Here is a 17993-nt window from a genome sequence, read left to right as displayed (position 1 = left end):
GTGATAATTACATGATATTATACATGTGACTGAATGTTTTTTTTTTCAAAATTTATGTATTTTTTCATTTATATATATTTTTATATTTTATTATTTATTTATCACATTAAAGGTTAACACATTTAATCCAAGAGTTGAACTATTTATTATTAATTTTTATATTTCATTTTTGGTCAGTTCTAAATTATGTATTTCATTTTCATTATCAATAAAAACAATTCTTGTTTATTACACTTTTTATTTTGATTAATAAAAATATCATTAATGTGTCTATTTTTTATACATTTTTTTGTAATTTTCTATATTTATTTCTATTTTAAAAATTTTATTACCTAACTATGACTTCATAGGTTTATCAATTTGATTCGGATGGTTAAATTACTTATCCACCACTTGAATAGAGAATGTTTTATTTTTGAGTTAATTTTAAAACATATGGGTTTATATTGTTAAAAATATTGACATAGATTTAATTAGTAGCATTTATTAGTGAAAAATAAATTAAAATATAGGATTTAATAAGAGAAAATAAAATTTAATACATTAACTATAAAACTTAATGAGAGTGGATTAAATGAGGTGCAAAGAATAATTGAAATTATATTTTCAATCCTTACAATTAGAGATGGATTAAATACATAAATATGATCATTATAGTAGCCATTTACACTTTAATAATATATAATACTAGTAAGCATGTACGTGCTTTGCATGTGATAATTCTAGATGATGATAATGATAGTAATAGCATTCAAAAAATTCTATAAATATGTATTTTTTTTTGTTTTTATATGTTTTTGGCTTTTTATTATTAATCGGATGCATATTGCAAAATCCAAATCTATTATATAAACACCTCATCTAAATATGTGATAATTGGATTGAGTTGTGAAATTTCAAGTATCATTGACAGGTCTACCTGCTTGGTTAGATTCTTCTTTTTATGATATTTTATATTTTTTCTGTTTATTTACCAAAGAAATGTAAGATTAAATAGAGAGAATTAAATGAAGTAAAAAGTAGTAGTTCAATTTATAATTTAAACCTCACAATTAAATAGGGACTAAATTTAAAAATGAGTATTCTAGTCAATAGAAAGTTCCACAATCTTATTTATATTTTTAATAGTAATGTAAATATAGAATTATAGATGTGTTCAATTTTTTCTGTATTTTTTTTATATTTTTGTGTAAAAATAATTTCGATGTCACAACTACTTTTTGTTTAATATAATAACTAAATAATATTATACATGTTCTTGCATGTTTTTTTGCAACATTTATGTATTTTTATATTTTATTAATTTTTATTATTTATTTATGACATTAAATGTTAAAACATTTGACTCAAAAGTTGAACTATTGATCCTTGCCAAATAGTAAAATAATTTCATTTTTTGTCAGTTCCAAAGTATGTATTTTACTTTCATTATCAATAAAAATAATTCTTTTCATTACACTTATTTTTTAATTTGATTAATAAAAGTATCATAAACGTGTCTACTTCTTTTTACATTTTTGTAATTTTTTATATTTATTTCTATTTTTAAAATTTTATTACGTAACTATGACTTCATAGGTTTATCAATTTAATTCGGATGGTTGAATTACTTAGCCACCACTTGGATAAAGAACGGTTTTGTTTTTTAGGTAGTTTAAAATATATGAATTTATATTGTTAAAAAATATTAACATAGATCTAATTAGTACCATTTATTGGTGAAAAATAACATAAATATATGATTTAGTAAGAGAAAATGAGAGTTAATATAAGACTTAATGAAATGGAATTAAATGAGGTGGAAAGTAATAATTGAATTTACATTTTCAATTCTTACGATTAGAGATGTAATAAATAGACAAATATGAGCATTTTAGTAACCATCAAAAGTTGGCATTAAAATTGTAATAAAATGACTTTCATAACCTTTATCAAACAAATAAATAGAGGGTAATTTTAGTCCAAAAAAACTTTCACTCTGTGTATGCACTTTTATATATAATATAGATATTTTTTCTTTTGTTCATTTATAAAAAAATGTAATATTTAAATAGAGGGAATTGAATGAGGTGAAAAGTAGTAGTTCAATTTACAATTTAAACCATACAATTAAATAGGGATTAAATTCAAAAATGAGTGTTTTAGTCAATGTTTTAAAAATTGGACCAGACCGGATAGTCGAACCGTTTGGCTCGAGAACTGGTGAGGTCACCAATTCCGTTTTGGCCCCAAATCACTATTTTTACAAAAAAAAAAAAAAAAAACGTTGAAATGGTCAAAGAACTATTGATCTGGATAGTTTAACCATTAAAATGTTCAACTTGGTTAATGGTTCTCAGGTTGCTTTCAAACTAATTCCAAAATTTTTATTTATTTTAAAAATAGAAATTAGAAAATAAAAAAAAATTGATAAAAAAACTTTCATATCTCAAAATCTTATTCGATTATTCCCAATGACCAAAATTAGTTAGGGTTTTTAGTCATTCTATTTTGATTTTTAGTTTCCTCATTTTTATGATTCTTTTTAACTTGCAACAATAAAAAAAAAGTGCAACTCCAATGAAGAAATTGAAAAATCGATACAAGAGATGAGAGATTAAGCATCGATCTTATATTAAAATTTGATATACACCAATGAAGCAAATGATCTGAGAGTTGAGAGAGATTTAGAGAGATGAGGAAGATGTAAAAGAGAGCAAGCGGTGTTGTAGCAGTGGTGATGAGGAACAAGGAGATAACCATTGTTGGCGATTCCTTCTTCTTCTTCTTAGGGCAAATATTTTTGCAATAATTCTCAATGAATATGGTGACAACCATCTCCATCGACGCTTTCTTCTTCTTCTTCTTCTTCTTCTTCCTCTTCTTCTTCTTTTTTCTCACTTCTCAACTTTAACCAACTGCCTCCTCAAACTCTCACACCCCTCTCTTAATAATGTAAATATATGGTAGACTTTAACCTAATCCAAACCTAATGGTCAAAATAAAAAGTTACATTATATTTTACATCTTACCGGTTTAACTTGTTCAAACTAGATGATTGAACCACTGACTCGAAAACCGGAAGCCAAAGCGATTCCATTTTTGGGTTGATTTTTAAAGCCTTGATTTTAATCAAAAGAAATTTCTACAATCTTATTTATATTTTGAATAGTAGTGTAAATATAGAATTTTAGATGTGTTAAAAAATTTCTATAATCTTTTTTGTATTTTTGTGTGTAAAAATAATTCTAATATGTTAACTTACTTTTTGTTTAATATGATAAATATATGATATTATATATGTGCCTAAATGTTTTTTTTTGCAAAATTTAGGTATTTTTATATTTTATTATTTTTTATTATTTATTTATGACATTAAAGGTTAGCACATTTAACCAAAACTTATACTATGTATTATTAATTTTTATATTTCATTTTTGGTTAGTTCTAAATTATGTATTTTATTTTCATTATCAATAAAAATAATTCTTGTTTATTACACTTATTTTTTAATTTGATTAATAAAAATATCATTAATGTGCCTAATTCTGTATACATTTTTTGTAATTTTCTATATTTATTTCTATTTTAACAATTTTATTATCTAACTATGACTTCATAGGTTAACCAATTTGATTTGGATGGTTGAATTGCTTAGCCACCACTTAAATAAAGAATGTTTTGTTTTTGAGTCAATTTTAAAATATATGGGTTTCTATTTTTAGAAAAATTGACATAGATCTAATTAGTAGCATTTATTAGTGAAAAATAACTTAAAATATAGGATTCAATAAGAGAAAATGAGATTTAATTAGGGGTGAGCAAAAAAAACCAAAAAACCAAACCAATTGAAACCGAACCAAAAAATTGGTTAATCGAACCGATCAATTTGGTGTTTTAAAAAAACCGAAGGTACCGGTTTGGTTTCAATTAACCAATATGGAAAACCAACCGGTATATTTCTATATATTTTATATATATATATATTTATGTTTATTTAATATTTTTTATATATTATAAATTAATAAATATGCATTATATATAAATATATATATTTATAATATATGACATATTATTCATTATTTAAAATATAAAAACTTATATATATTTATAATTTTTATTATATATTTATATATATTTTTATAATATATATTATAAAAATTAAAAAATCGAAAAACCAACAAACCAAACCAGTCAACCGGTTTACAGATTGGCATAAGTTTGATTTTGATTATCGATTTTCCAAAAACTGGTAGTACCGGTTCGGTTACAAAAAAAAGGACCCTTAGATTTAATACCTTAACTATAAGACTTAATGAGATGAGATTAGATGAGGTGGAAAGTAATAATTGAAGTTACATTTTCAACCCTTACAATTAGAGATAGATTAAATACACAAATATGATCATTATAGTAGCCATTAAAGCTATAATAAAACAACTTTTATAACCTTTCTCAAATATAGAAATAAAAGATAATTTTAGTCCAAAAAAAGTTTCACACTATATTTACACTTTTATATATATTATAGATTATAAATTAGGGTTCTTTTCATGCTCTAGTGAGTATGCTCCTATCCAAGGCAAGAGAGTACAAAGAAAGAAGATTCCCCTGTACACTCAAAACAGGGTAAATTGTTTTCCCCTCTTTGCATAGGGAGCATAAATGAATGATTCTTTATACCACATCTATTGATGCAAAGATTCTTTCCTTTTTTAAGTGTGATGGTAAAATCTTGGGCTGACAAGAGTGAAAATACAGGTTTGGGTTTGAATCTGAAAGTAGTCATTTTGTGCAAAAGGTCAGGTTCGTATTCTTGTTATCCCTCTCAAGACCCCATACAGCTGAGACCAACAGTGGGTAATGGCCTTTTTCATTCTTGCCATGTGGAAAAGTCCAGTGGCAAGTCTGAACCATCCAGGGGGCAGTCTAAGTGTTGAACCCACGGTCAGCATCAGCCTTATGCCCCCTGGACCAGTACGAACATAATTGAGCCTATTCACTAAGGACCAGGTTACACCAAAGCTGTGAGTGTTTCACCGATACAATCTATCCCATGATGTAAGTACTAGTAAAATTTGAATCAGCCCGTTAAGGAGTATAAATATAAATTTATAGAGTGTAAAACCTTATATTTTGTATTATTTTATATGTATTTGTATTTGTACTTTTTTTCAAACTGAGCCTTAGGCTCGAGTATAAATACAAATATATAGTGCAAAATCTTGTATTTTGCATTATTTTGTATGTATTTGCACTGTATATATTTGCATTTATACTCCTTCCATACTGAGCCTTAGGCTCTGTTTAAGAAGAGTACAAATACAAATACAAATGTAAATATATAGAGTACAAAATTTTGTATTTTGTATTATTTTGTATATATTTGTACTGTACATATTTGCATTTGTATTCCTTCCAAACTGAGCCTTAGACAATGTTAAATGAGAGAAACAGAGTTGAGAGAAAGTTCCCTATAGGCCATGTTTTTCAACCAAACCAATTAAACACAGCTTAGACAGCAACTTGGGTTGCATTTGAATAAATATTTGTAATGGGGTTTTCTGAAAACTCAAGCATTTTTTTTTTCGTCATAAACAAGAACTTGGTGGCAGATATACCTAAATTTGAAAAAGAAGAGATCCCAAGTCCTGACTCTTGCTTCTAGAAAATCATCTTTTTGCTAATCAGTGGAGAAAGCATTGTTGTTACGCTTCAACATTTTCCAAACACAATCTTATTTTAGAGGAGTGATTCTGTTGCATGCACACAAATATAGGAATCATTCTTAAAGAAGGCACTCAGAGGTTGCTTTAGGCTCTCAAGATGACTTTAGCTAATTTGGAGTTTGGATGTATACTGACAAGCCAATGTCAACTACTAAGTACTAATATCTACCAAAAAAACAACTACTAGTTTTATTAAATAAGTGCTTAAAAATAAATGCTTATTCGAATAAGCACTTATTTATATTTGGCACCCAGCCTTTTTAAGTGCTTATTTTAAAATATAAGCACTTATTTTATATTAGACATTTGGTAGGTTTTTTCTCCAATAAACACTTGTGATTCTTTTATCTTTTATTTGTTGTTTAATTTTCAAAATATCCAATCCAAAGTGAATGAATAAAAGTATTTTGATAGAATTACTTTCATAAAAGTACTTTTATAAAATGCTTTCGTAAAAAAATACTTTCATAAAAGAACTTTGCTTTCGTATAAGTAACAATGTTGTTGCTAAAATCAACACTATTGAAAGGGTATAATTAGTATTCTAAAAATTTATTAAGGACAATTCTAGGTAAAAAAAAATTGAATAAGTGCTTATTGTATGAGCACTTAAAAATGCTAGAAATTTTGGGCTTAAAACTATTGAAAGGGTATAATTAGTATTCTAAAAATTTATTAAGGACAATTCTAGGGAAAAAAAAGTTGAATAAGTGCTTATTGTATGAGCACTTAAAAATGTTAGAAATTTTGGGCTTAAAACTATTGAAAGGGTATAATTAGTATTCTAAAAATTTATTAAGGACAATTCTAGGGAAAAAAAGTTGAATAAGTGCTTATTGTATGAGCACTTAAAAATGTTAGAAATTTTGGGCTTAAAAAATAAGCCATTATTTTTAAAATAAGCACTTATTTCAGGCTTATTTCCCAAACACTAATAAGTGTTTAATGGTGTGTGGTCCCAATCCAAATAAACACTTGTTTTTAAGCACTCCCAAACATGGCCTCAGAAATGGAGCCGCTTTTTCCTGGGGTGGTGGGTCATTAGTTCAGCCGTTCATGTCAAATAGGTCAATCTGTGATGCCATAAATTAAATAAATATTAAGAATATAAAGGTTTTGAAAAAAATAAAATTAGGCACATCTCTAATATTATATATTCATCGTTATAAATAAAAATAGGTGTAATGATAATTGATAAATAAGATTTATTGCTATTAACAGTGTTTTTGAATCATCATTGGCTTGGACGATCAGACCATTCGGCCCAGGAATCGTCTAGACAACCAATTCCGTTTCACCCTTAACCCATTCTTTGGCCAAAACCATTGACTTGATTAGCAACCTAATGAGCCAGACAGTTGAACCACCGACCCATTTGACCCAAACAACGATTTTTGGCCATTTTTTATTTTAATAATATTTTAATTTGAAATGGGCCATTCATTGGAAATGGACGGTCATCAAACTACTGACGTGGAAACCGGTGGCCAAATCATTTCGGGTTGGTTTTTAAAACATTTGCTACTATTAATAATGAAAATGGCTTACATTTTTTCGCAATAAATGAATGCTCAAGGGACTAAATGGACCTAGAAATCCATCCAATCCACTCAACGACAAGGTCACTCAAAAAATGGTCCTCAATAACCTGCTTGTAATAATGAAGCATCTCTGTATTTAAAAGCTTCGCTGGCTTGCAAAGAATAAAGAAGAAAACAAGTTTCTATTTTATCTATGAGAAAGTGCACGGAAATGTGTTTACATTGAATATTATTCAATGGAGTGATAGAGAAGTACGGATCGATCATTGTGTGGTTTCACCAGGATTCATTAAAAAAAAAATTTGTCAAGCCAACACCAACATGATCAGAATTCAGGAAGAAAAAAATAATGGACCAACACCGGATCGCCATTACAAAGATCCCCCTTCCTTCAAAAAGAAGTTATATTGCTTGTAGACATATTGTTTAAATTTTAATAATGAAAACTGTGCAGGTTATTATTATTATTACTCTAGGTAGAGGGGTGATTGCCTCAAATTTTATTTAATAAATAAAAAGAACTTAAAAAATAAAAAATAAAAAAACAGAGGACATAAACTGCCTTGCCCCAAACCCAAGATACAAATTCTCTCTCCCTAAAAATCTTTGAACCGTTGAGTATCAAAAAATATGATTATCGATTTAGTATTTACATGTACAATTGATGCAAAACCTCACTATAAGTGACGCTTTACATCGATTTAAGATATAAAACTCCACTCCATTCAAATGCCAGTAATTCTGAACCTATGATGACATTTTACATTGATCTCTTGATTTACACTGTAAATAAATGCCGACAAAACCTAACTAGTGGTGAGGTTTTACACCGATAAAGTTTTACACTACAAATAAACGCAACCTTAAACATACTTATGGACCGGATGGCAGTATAATTCAATCATCAAAAGCTAGAACTTTGGTATTGATTGGCAGCTGATTAATGGATAAATAAGCACATCTTGATGAATTGTCAATACCAGCATTAGTTAACTCACCTACAATTCTATTTGCCTCGATATAAATAATGATGAAAAGTAACTCACATATGAGAGACAATTTGCAAAACTTCTTCAAAATCATAATATATATTCCAAGGAAGAGAATTGCCATTATGAAGAAATACAAATACAATGATTAGATTGTTATATTTATGGTTTTCAAAATTGGACTGGACGGAAAACTAAGAACTGGTCAGGTGATCAGTTTTGTTTTATCTTAAAATCGTTATTTTGCCAAAAATCATTGATTTAGTTAGCAAATTGCTGATTCAGGCGGTCGAACCATCCAATGATTTTGGCCGCTTTTTTTTTTTTTTAATTTTGTCAGAGCAGGCCGTCCATTCAGTTCAAACGGTCAGACTGTTCAACCCGAAAACTGGACCCTGACTGATTCATTGTCCGACTCAATTTTAAAAACCTTGGTCATATTCGACTATGATGCTGGTCCTATTCAAATCCAAGCAAAAGGAGAAGACCTTCACAGATTGCTTTTATTTCAGCTTGAATGAAAACGCAGTGGCCAAAGAAAGAAGAGAAAATTGCAATAAGATTTGCTTGACTATTTTTATGAATAATCCCTCCTCCCCCTCCTGGATTTCCTCTACAAACACCAATGGGTGTTAAGCTTCAAAAAATTTTGAGTAAGGAGATAACATTTCACCCATTTTATTATCTTGGGAGCAATAGTAGAGACATTGAACCCACCTTGTATCATTTTCTGAAACTCGAAGATTTGAGAGCAACTCATTCAGATAAAAATCCAGGATTTAATCCGTATAATCACTTTACTGGTTGGAATGGCTTTACCATCATAGACCCAGATTTCCCAAAGCAAAATGGAAGGCACGATTAATCTATAAATTTGGATCCTTTGAGAGTTGATATCACATAAATTCGATGAATTTATAAGTTGGTCCCAAACATGTTGAGTCCTATAAATGAGAATATCAAAGATTATAGCGAAGAAATTTCAACATTTCGAAGCTAGAACAAGTGATCGAAGGTTTCTTGATTAGAACAACCGCAATTATGTTTAATAGTTCACATGATCAATGTGGATAATAATTTCTATGAAAATTTAGGGATAGATTATATAGTGTGACTTAAGCAATTTATTATTGTTTAGAAACTTATTGTTGGTAATAAAATGATTTTTATTACCGTTTTACTTAAACTACTGATTCAAATCAAATAAAAATAAATCATGATTAAGTTTTTACTTGATCAAATCAAAACAATATCATGCTTGAAAGTTGTGAGCTTTAAAAAAAGTTCAATGAAAGAGTGGATTATCAATTTATGCATAGTAGGGATTTCCTCTAGACCTAAATATTAGGGCTGATGTGGCAGATAAACACAGATAAAGATTATCTGGGAGCCTCTGATTAGTCAGGTCTTTGATCCTCTACTCCACATCAGCTCAATACATGTGGGTTTTGGTCTCAAAGTAAATTGCCACGTGGAAGATTCTTAGCCGTTTAGAATATTTTTTAAGTGTGCTACTGGATCTATGCCTCACAACTACAACTAATTGAAAAAAAAAAATGCCCCACCAGATCTCTGATTAGGTTATAATGATCTACTAATATATATGATTCTGTTTTATTTATTTAGTCATAAATGTTTTCAATTGAAATGTCTGTTATCAAATTGCATTCGTCAATTAATAAATTCTTATGTTTTATTTTAATAACCATTCATGTTCTATCAATGTACAACTCCAGTAAATTAATATTTATTTCAATAGCTTTTCCAAATACACATAATTAAAGGCCCATTTGGGAGGGTTTCTGCATTGACTGAACCACTTCGGAGAAGCTACCCAAGATCGTTTCACCGGAAGTTGATTTCCTTTCATTCATTTAACTATATTTTTTGGGCTTTCTAGTTTTTTTTTTTTTTTTTTATCAAATATGACTTCATGGTTTTACAAGTTTCTCATGAAAGCCCTTTCAAATGGGCACATAACGAGAACTAATCAGTTTGACATGGGTTGATTAAGATATTTTTGGATACTTTGTACCCAATACCGTTTGGAAGGGCTTCAGTTTGTTTTTTATGAGGGATAATTTGGCCTGTTAAATGATGTGATGACACGATGGAACAAAGTGGTGACACTTTAGCAACCTTGGTGACTTCAACGATCTTAGTCATCTCACGCAACTCACCACGGCACCACATCAACAGAGTTTATCTCTCCCTATCCGATTCAGACAGACCTAGATAAGCCATATCAACTTTCACAGAGTCCATTTTTGGGTGAGAAACCAACTCCGGACCAGACGGGTCGACGATCTCAGACACGCATCGTGAGGCCCACGGCAGTTCACTTATATAAAGGCCTTGCCTCCAGTCTCACAAGGTACATGCGACTCAACTCTATGAATTCTCCTGCAATTTAGCTTTCAACTCTCCCAAAACCTCCAAATCTCTAACTTAAGTTTTGAAATTCCTACACCAGGTAAAGTTTCCTGAACACTAACGCACTTGTCTTTCAGCTCAACCAAACAACCTCACTAGCCCAATGTCCAAATTGTCCTCAAACAGGGACCATCCAGATTGTGCACCATCAGCTTTGGTTGAGCCACATTGACTGAGAAGCTTTAAAGAAGAAAAAATTTTGTACCGACCAAACACATTAACAGAGGATTTATATAGGTAGTGATAATCAGCCCGGAATTAATGCTTAAATAATCAAAAGAAAGAAAAACCCATTTCAGCCCTAACCTGTTTGTCACTCATTAGATCTGAAACTGAGAGTTTAGACACGCATTAAAGAAGTTGCTAACATTTAAAGATTTTGAGTCATCAGTATGTAAGCGATTAATTAGCACGTTAGGATTCACATGGCTTTACCGGCGTGAATTAAATTGTATTTTCACTGAAAATAAGTACTTCTGGTTGATGATAGTACAGAGTGAAGGGCCTGTTTGGGATCAGCTTTTGGGAAGTACACACATACAATTGTGGGGTAGATTGTGTGTAGGCTCTGGAGGCTCTGGACCCTCTGGTCAAGTGAGACAAAACTCTATCCCTTGCCTTGGAAAATATATACGTGACCCAACAGAATATGTGGACCTAAGTGACCATGCACCAGTGATAACAACGGCCCATGAGATCATCGACCCAGTTATCACCAAACGGAGAAGACCCCACCATGGTCAATGGCTAGCTTTGTCAAACAATAAGGTTACACTTGCATGAAGGAATATGAGTATCGTAGTAATTAAGCAGAGAGAAGGGTACTTGGTGTTTGAAATTGAATGGATTAATTGGAAGTCACAAGGAATCTGGATAGTTTTCTTGTTTACTTGGAAAAGAAGGGACAGCCTCTCGTGAGCTCTTGGTTGAAGGACAATCATACAAAACCTTCAACAGGTCAGGTGATGTTGAACTTACGAAGTCAGCTTTGTTCTTAATTCAGACCCTCGGATGCTCTCTTGTCTTTGTCTACCCCCCCAAAAGAAATATAGCTTAATTTCTAGTTTTTTTTTTTAAGCTTAGGAATCTCTTCGACAAAATGACACATGAATCCAATCAATTAATAATTGAAAAAGAAAAAATTCAATTCAAATATATATATCATACTTCATACTGTATCGTACCGAAATGCTATATATATAATGGGAATTAGGCTGATAATAATATTAGATGTGCATTAATGGTGGTAGGATGGGCATTTATTGAAACAAAAATAAAGGATTTTCTCCTATCAAAAAAACAAAAACAAAGAGTATCTTTTGAAGATAATTATTGGCTCCTATCTCGTTGGGGGAATTGTGTCCAATCGGATTCGGTTCTCAGGTTGAATGGTCCAATCATTTAAATCAAATGGATGGCTCGCTAATAGAAAAAAAAAATAGGTCAAACCGTTGAATGGTTCGACCGCCCAGATCAGCGATTTGCTGATCAAATCAACGGTTTTTGGGAAAATAATAATTCTGGGATAAAACAGAACCGGCCACTTAACTGATTCTCAGTTTTCTGATCCAACCGTCTGATCCGATCCAGCTCTAAAAACCATGATTATAATTTGGATTTAAAAATTTAAAAGTTTCGGATTAGAGTTTATGAGTCTAGGGTTTAGTGTTTAATATTTAAAATTTTTATATAAAATCATCGAGAAGTGGTCGGACACTTTCGTCTAATCATGGTAGGAGCAAATGTGTGCTCTATGGAACCAATGGGCCATGGTTGTGTATGGTGCAATTCAGAAGGCCGATACTGAGATAAATATGTTATGAGGAATCAAAATATTTGAGCATAAAAACCACCATTCCAGATCTCTTGCACACAAACTCTTACCACATCCGTGTATTGAAAACATCTTTTAAAAATACCCTTCTAAATCACTGTAGAATGCGCTTATATGGCTTCAAAACCGATATATATCATACCAACTTACCAAGGTTTTAAAAATTAGATAGGACACGGAACCGTTTTGAGGATTGGTTCCCAAGTCAACCAGTCCGACCATCCGTTCGAATGGACGGCCTGTTTTGATTAAAAAATAATTAAAATAAAAAGGTCAAAAACCATTATCCGATTTGACGGTTTGATAGTTTGACTATGGTTTTTAAAATTGGACCGGACCAAACAGTCAGACTGGAAAAATTGGGAATCGGTCAGGTGATCGTTTTCGTTTTACCCCAGAACCGTTATTGCCCAAAAAACTGTTGATTTCTACAACAAACTGCTGACCCAGGTGATCGAACCGTTCAATGGTTTGGCCGGTTTTATTTATTTATTTTGTCAGAACAGGCCATCTATTCGGTTCGAACAGTTAGACCATTCGACCTGGGAACCAAACCCTGACCAATTCGTTGTCTAGTTCGATTTTAAAAACCATAAGTTTAACTGCCTGGGTCAATGGTTTACTGACAAAATCCCAAAAACGATTTTATGGTAAAATGGAACCGGTTACCTAAAAAGTTCCCGAGTCAACTAGTATGACTATCCGTCCTTTCAAAATCATGTATCATATTATGTATACCGTTACGTTACCATATATCAAACCAAGATCAAATCATCCCCCCACAACGTCCCACATCACATCCTCGCCATGTATTAGGAACATCTCCCAATAATAATATAAAAAATGAAGATATCATCATCGAGACATGTTTCCCATACACGGTAGGGATGTACTGTGGAAAAGAACGTGGGGACAATCTTATGGGAGGCTGATTTGAACTCTGTAGGGCTGCATCCCCTGCAGCCATATAAAACAAGTCGACTTACCTGGTTTGAACCAATCTTCTCCCTCCAACAAATTGGAAAGATCGAATCTTTTAGGTATTTCTTGTACATAAGAGAGAAATTGATTCAGAAGAAATTAAAAGGACAAGTTCAGAGAAACAATGGGACGACATTTACACTTAAAAGATATAGTGAGTGACATTATTGTAGGCTGTCTCATTGCATGGATGAATGCAAGTGAATTATGAAGCCTTGTGATTGTGACCAGAGATGCGTATGGATAGAAGATAAAGAGAATTATTATGGTCCCAGGTTATGGCATGGGTTCTACGTTGGCTCATATATATACCCGTCGCTAACAGTAACAGGTGGGCACCCACCTTTTTTTTGAAAATTTGGAAGGGTTTTAGCTCATTGGAATAAATCACACTGATTGGATGAATCGTAATCATTTCTAGGAATTTTTTCCAGATCTTTTTCATCTTTTGGGATATGAACCGTCGCATTCTATATCCATGACTCTGTATGCAGTCTGGATTTATATAGCGATTTCTTGATAATATTCCACATGATCACATTCAAGGACAATTTGCAGATAAAAGAAAGTGGAAATCTATATAATACGGAAAAGGCTTTAATCAATCACAATCCCCAGAATCTTGATGATATTGGTTGATTGGTTGTAAGTTTTTCTAATATTATGTTTGGGCACTGGACAGTATCAGTTTATGCCAAGCTTATATATGTAGAAAAACATATGATACAATTTATATAATATACTAATATCTTTTTGTTTGATAATGGTTCATAAAATTTAAGGTTGTTGTTCCTCCATTTGGATTTGGGGTTAAAAGAATTATATAGTATATAATATGTTATATGCGTCATTTATAATGGGTTCGACTATGATATCGTAAAGATTTGATATTTGAAAAGCTTCTAACCAGTCAACTGGAAGCATAAATGTGGTAGCTAGTCAGGTGCTATTTATCAAAATTCACAGGTGAATTTTGATTGGTCAAAACTCTTCCAATATCATGCCTTTCCTGTATCATAGGTTTTCCCTATTTTTATATATAAATATATAATTTTCTAAGATCTCTAAATTTACTTCAAGTGGAGGGGCGGCCACCTTAAATACAAAGCACTCAAAGGAGGACTACAAAGCACACAACCTCACCTTCTCAACCCAACCCACAAGACAAAATAAAGAAAAACAAATAAGAGCACAAGAACACCACTCTATATGTAAATCATAAAGCTGCATTTGGAAGTGATGTAAATCAAGAACTGATGAAAAATTTACATCGGTTCAGTTTTGTAGACATTTGGAAGGAGCCTGTAATTATGATCGATGTAAAACTCCACTCCGGTTTAGATTTATTGGTGTTTGGATGGAGTGGAGTTTTACATCGTGAATCGATGTAAAACCTCATCAAGCATAAAGTTTTACATCGATAATCGATGTAAATACTATATTGATTTTATCGATATAAAACTTAACACTTTTTTATTACGGTTTTCAAAATGTAAGTCACCTATTATACAGTTTGGTGTAAAACATTACCAGTGTACTTTTACACTGATAATGTTTTACACCAGATCCAAATGAAGCCTAAGCCTTTGATAATCTTCTTTTAATAGCTTCACTAGGTTGTGTGGAACATTCTTCAAGGAGATGTAGATGAAAAAACTTTTATGATCAATGCTCCTATTGGTAAAAAAATCAGCACATTTATTCCCCTTGAGAAATGAGAGAATTTAATGTAAATAATGGGGCTCATTCTTTTAATCTCACGTAAAATAAAAGTGACACTCCATGAAATAGTGTTTTTTTTTTTTCGAGAAGGATATCAACTAGATATTTATATTATGTTTGATGAGAAAAAAGATAGGAAACCTATACAAGGTTTGTAGAAGTTTTTCTACACCTTTCCCTTCCTTTTCATAATTTTTCCTTCAAACCAAACACACCCTTGTTGTCACTTTCCATTCAACCACCATTATTCCTTGATTGAGACAAAGCTCTAGACCATCACAAAGAGCTAATAATAATTCAGAATGACAGAAGAACCATTACATAATAGTTGCGAAAACCCAAATGAAACATACCAATGTTATTTCTCACAATACCACCTCCTCCACTTTCACCCAAGTTTCCTTGGCAAGCCCCAGCTGCGAATAGACCCAATTAATGGTAGTTCTCTTTAATTGTTTGATGGCGATGTTAAGAATTAATACAAAGTTGTTAGTGGAAGATGAATTTGTTCTGACCAAACTTAATTCTATCAATCATCTTTAACTTCACATATAAATATATCATTTAATATAACATAAAACATGTATACGTATGTAGAAATTAAAGTATGTATAAATTATGCATAAATATATTGTAGGCAAGGCTAGAAAATGATCACCCCTTAGACAAACACAAACGAATCTTTTGTTTTTCTTGTTTTAATTGCAAAATATAGATTGACATGTTAACAAAATATGGAAACATATTCTTGGACCAAATACAAGACAAACTTCAAAATATTGGTATCTTATATCATATCAATAAGGATGGATAATTGGATATGGATGCATATCCCAAATAGGGGTGTTCACGGTTTGGTTAACCGAATTGTGGAGTTTTTTTGTAATTGAACCGGTAGTACCAGTTTTTGGAAAACCAGTAACCAAAATTGAGCCGAAACTTATCAGTTAACTAGTTCAGTTCATCGGTTTTTCAGTTTTTTTATTTTTACAATATATATATTACAAAAGATATATAAATATATAATAAAAATTATAAATATATATAATATTATATTTTAAATAATAAATATTATATCATATATTATAAATATATATATTTATATATAATGCATATTTATTAATTTATAATATAATATATAATATACATAAATATATATAAAATATAAAGAAATATATGTATACCGGTCGGTTTGGTTAACCGTCAGTTTTTTATAATGGTTAACCGAAACCGAACCGATACCTTCAGTTTTTAAAAGCACCGAACCAATCGGTTCAGCTAACCGATTTTTCAGTTTAGTTTCGATAAGTTTTTTCAGTTGGTTCGTTTTTTTGCTTTTTTTTTTGCTCACCCCTAATCCCAAAACACTTTGGATACACATGGATATGGTGAAAAAATATGGATATAAATCTCATACCCATGGATATATTGTGAAAATTCTTATAAATCTCACACCCATCAACAATACTAGACCTAAAGTTGAAATAAATGTGAATAGGACTATGTTTGGTTGGAGTGCAAATTTATTTGTACTAGTACAAATACATGGAAGTGCAAATGTAAAAAATACAAATTATTATTTAATTTTGTTTTGGATTTTACTTTATTCTGTTTCATGTCTTAATTTACTTCATTTGCATTGCAATCAAACAATATATATACCACCTTTTCAGGTAAACCAAGCAAATATGTATACATGCATGCAAAATACATAGATTTATATCAAATTTTAGAATGAACTGACCGATCAACTTGAACTTATCTCGGATTCTAACCCAATTTGAGTGCATCAAATTTGAATATAAGCTAGGCTTAGGTTGAATAACTCGAATTTGACCTCAAGCTCAGGTCTTGCTCATGCCTTAAATACAATTCTTAGGGTTGAGTCAGTATTGAGATTAAACCAACTTGCATCCCTTCTAAAGTGCTACCACCACATTCAAATGTATCATAAATTATAAAATATATTCACATATTATTTATGTTACGGTCAAACCATTTGACCTCGGGGTCTTACAACACTGTGTAAAGACTCTTTCTTGTACATGGTTAAGTTTCTTTTTTAACCTGGTATAGACCACCGTCACCCTTTGATCCAGAAGTACTAGACAAAATGGGTAACTCCAAGCTCTGTTGCTGTGTGACTCCAAATTCTACTAAGCCCCTAGTTTTTCTCCTTTTATTTATGATCACAAAGTACGGTTTGTATCGCTCAAAGTGAAAACTGAAAACTGCTCCTAAGAGATGCACCATTGCACTAGTCATCGACTCATCGTTTTTGCACGGAAGTCGCTTTGGCGCAAAGCCATTCCCAAGAGCGGCTTCCATTGAAGTAAGTTAGGGATGTGGTTGATATTGCGTGAAGCAATTCAAAGTTCAAGCGACATTGTACACATGTATTGTCGCTACGCTAGACGCATGCAGGGCCCACATGTAGGACTGGAGCCACAGGCCCACAGCCACCTTATATGGGCCCATCTCATCTTGAACATCAATGGTGAGAAATGAGAAGTGAGAACTAACTATAATCTTTGTTTTCTGAGCGCACAGAATGGCAACGGGCGGGGCGGGGCGGGGTTTTTCATATCCGGTCCCCAACACCGAATACATGTACCCTCGCCCCTACCTGCCTTGTACCCCGTCAATTAATTTGCCCCACCCTGGTAAAGGCATAAATGATTAAAACTTTATTGATATATGAAAAGGATTGAAATTATTTATATTATATTATATATGAAATATGATTAAAAAATATATAAATTAATATCTTATATAATGGTAAAAA

Source organism: Nelumbo nucifera, chromosome 4 (assembly GCF_055504915.1).
Source record: "Nelumbo nucifera cultivar China Antique chromosome 4, China Antique-T2T, whole genome shotgun sequence".
Lineage (NCBI taxonomy): Eukaryota > Viridiplantae > Streptophyta > Magnoliopsida > Proteales > Nelumbonaceae > Nelumbo > Nelumbo nucifera.
This window is presented reverse-complemented; position numbering follows the sequence as displayed.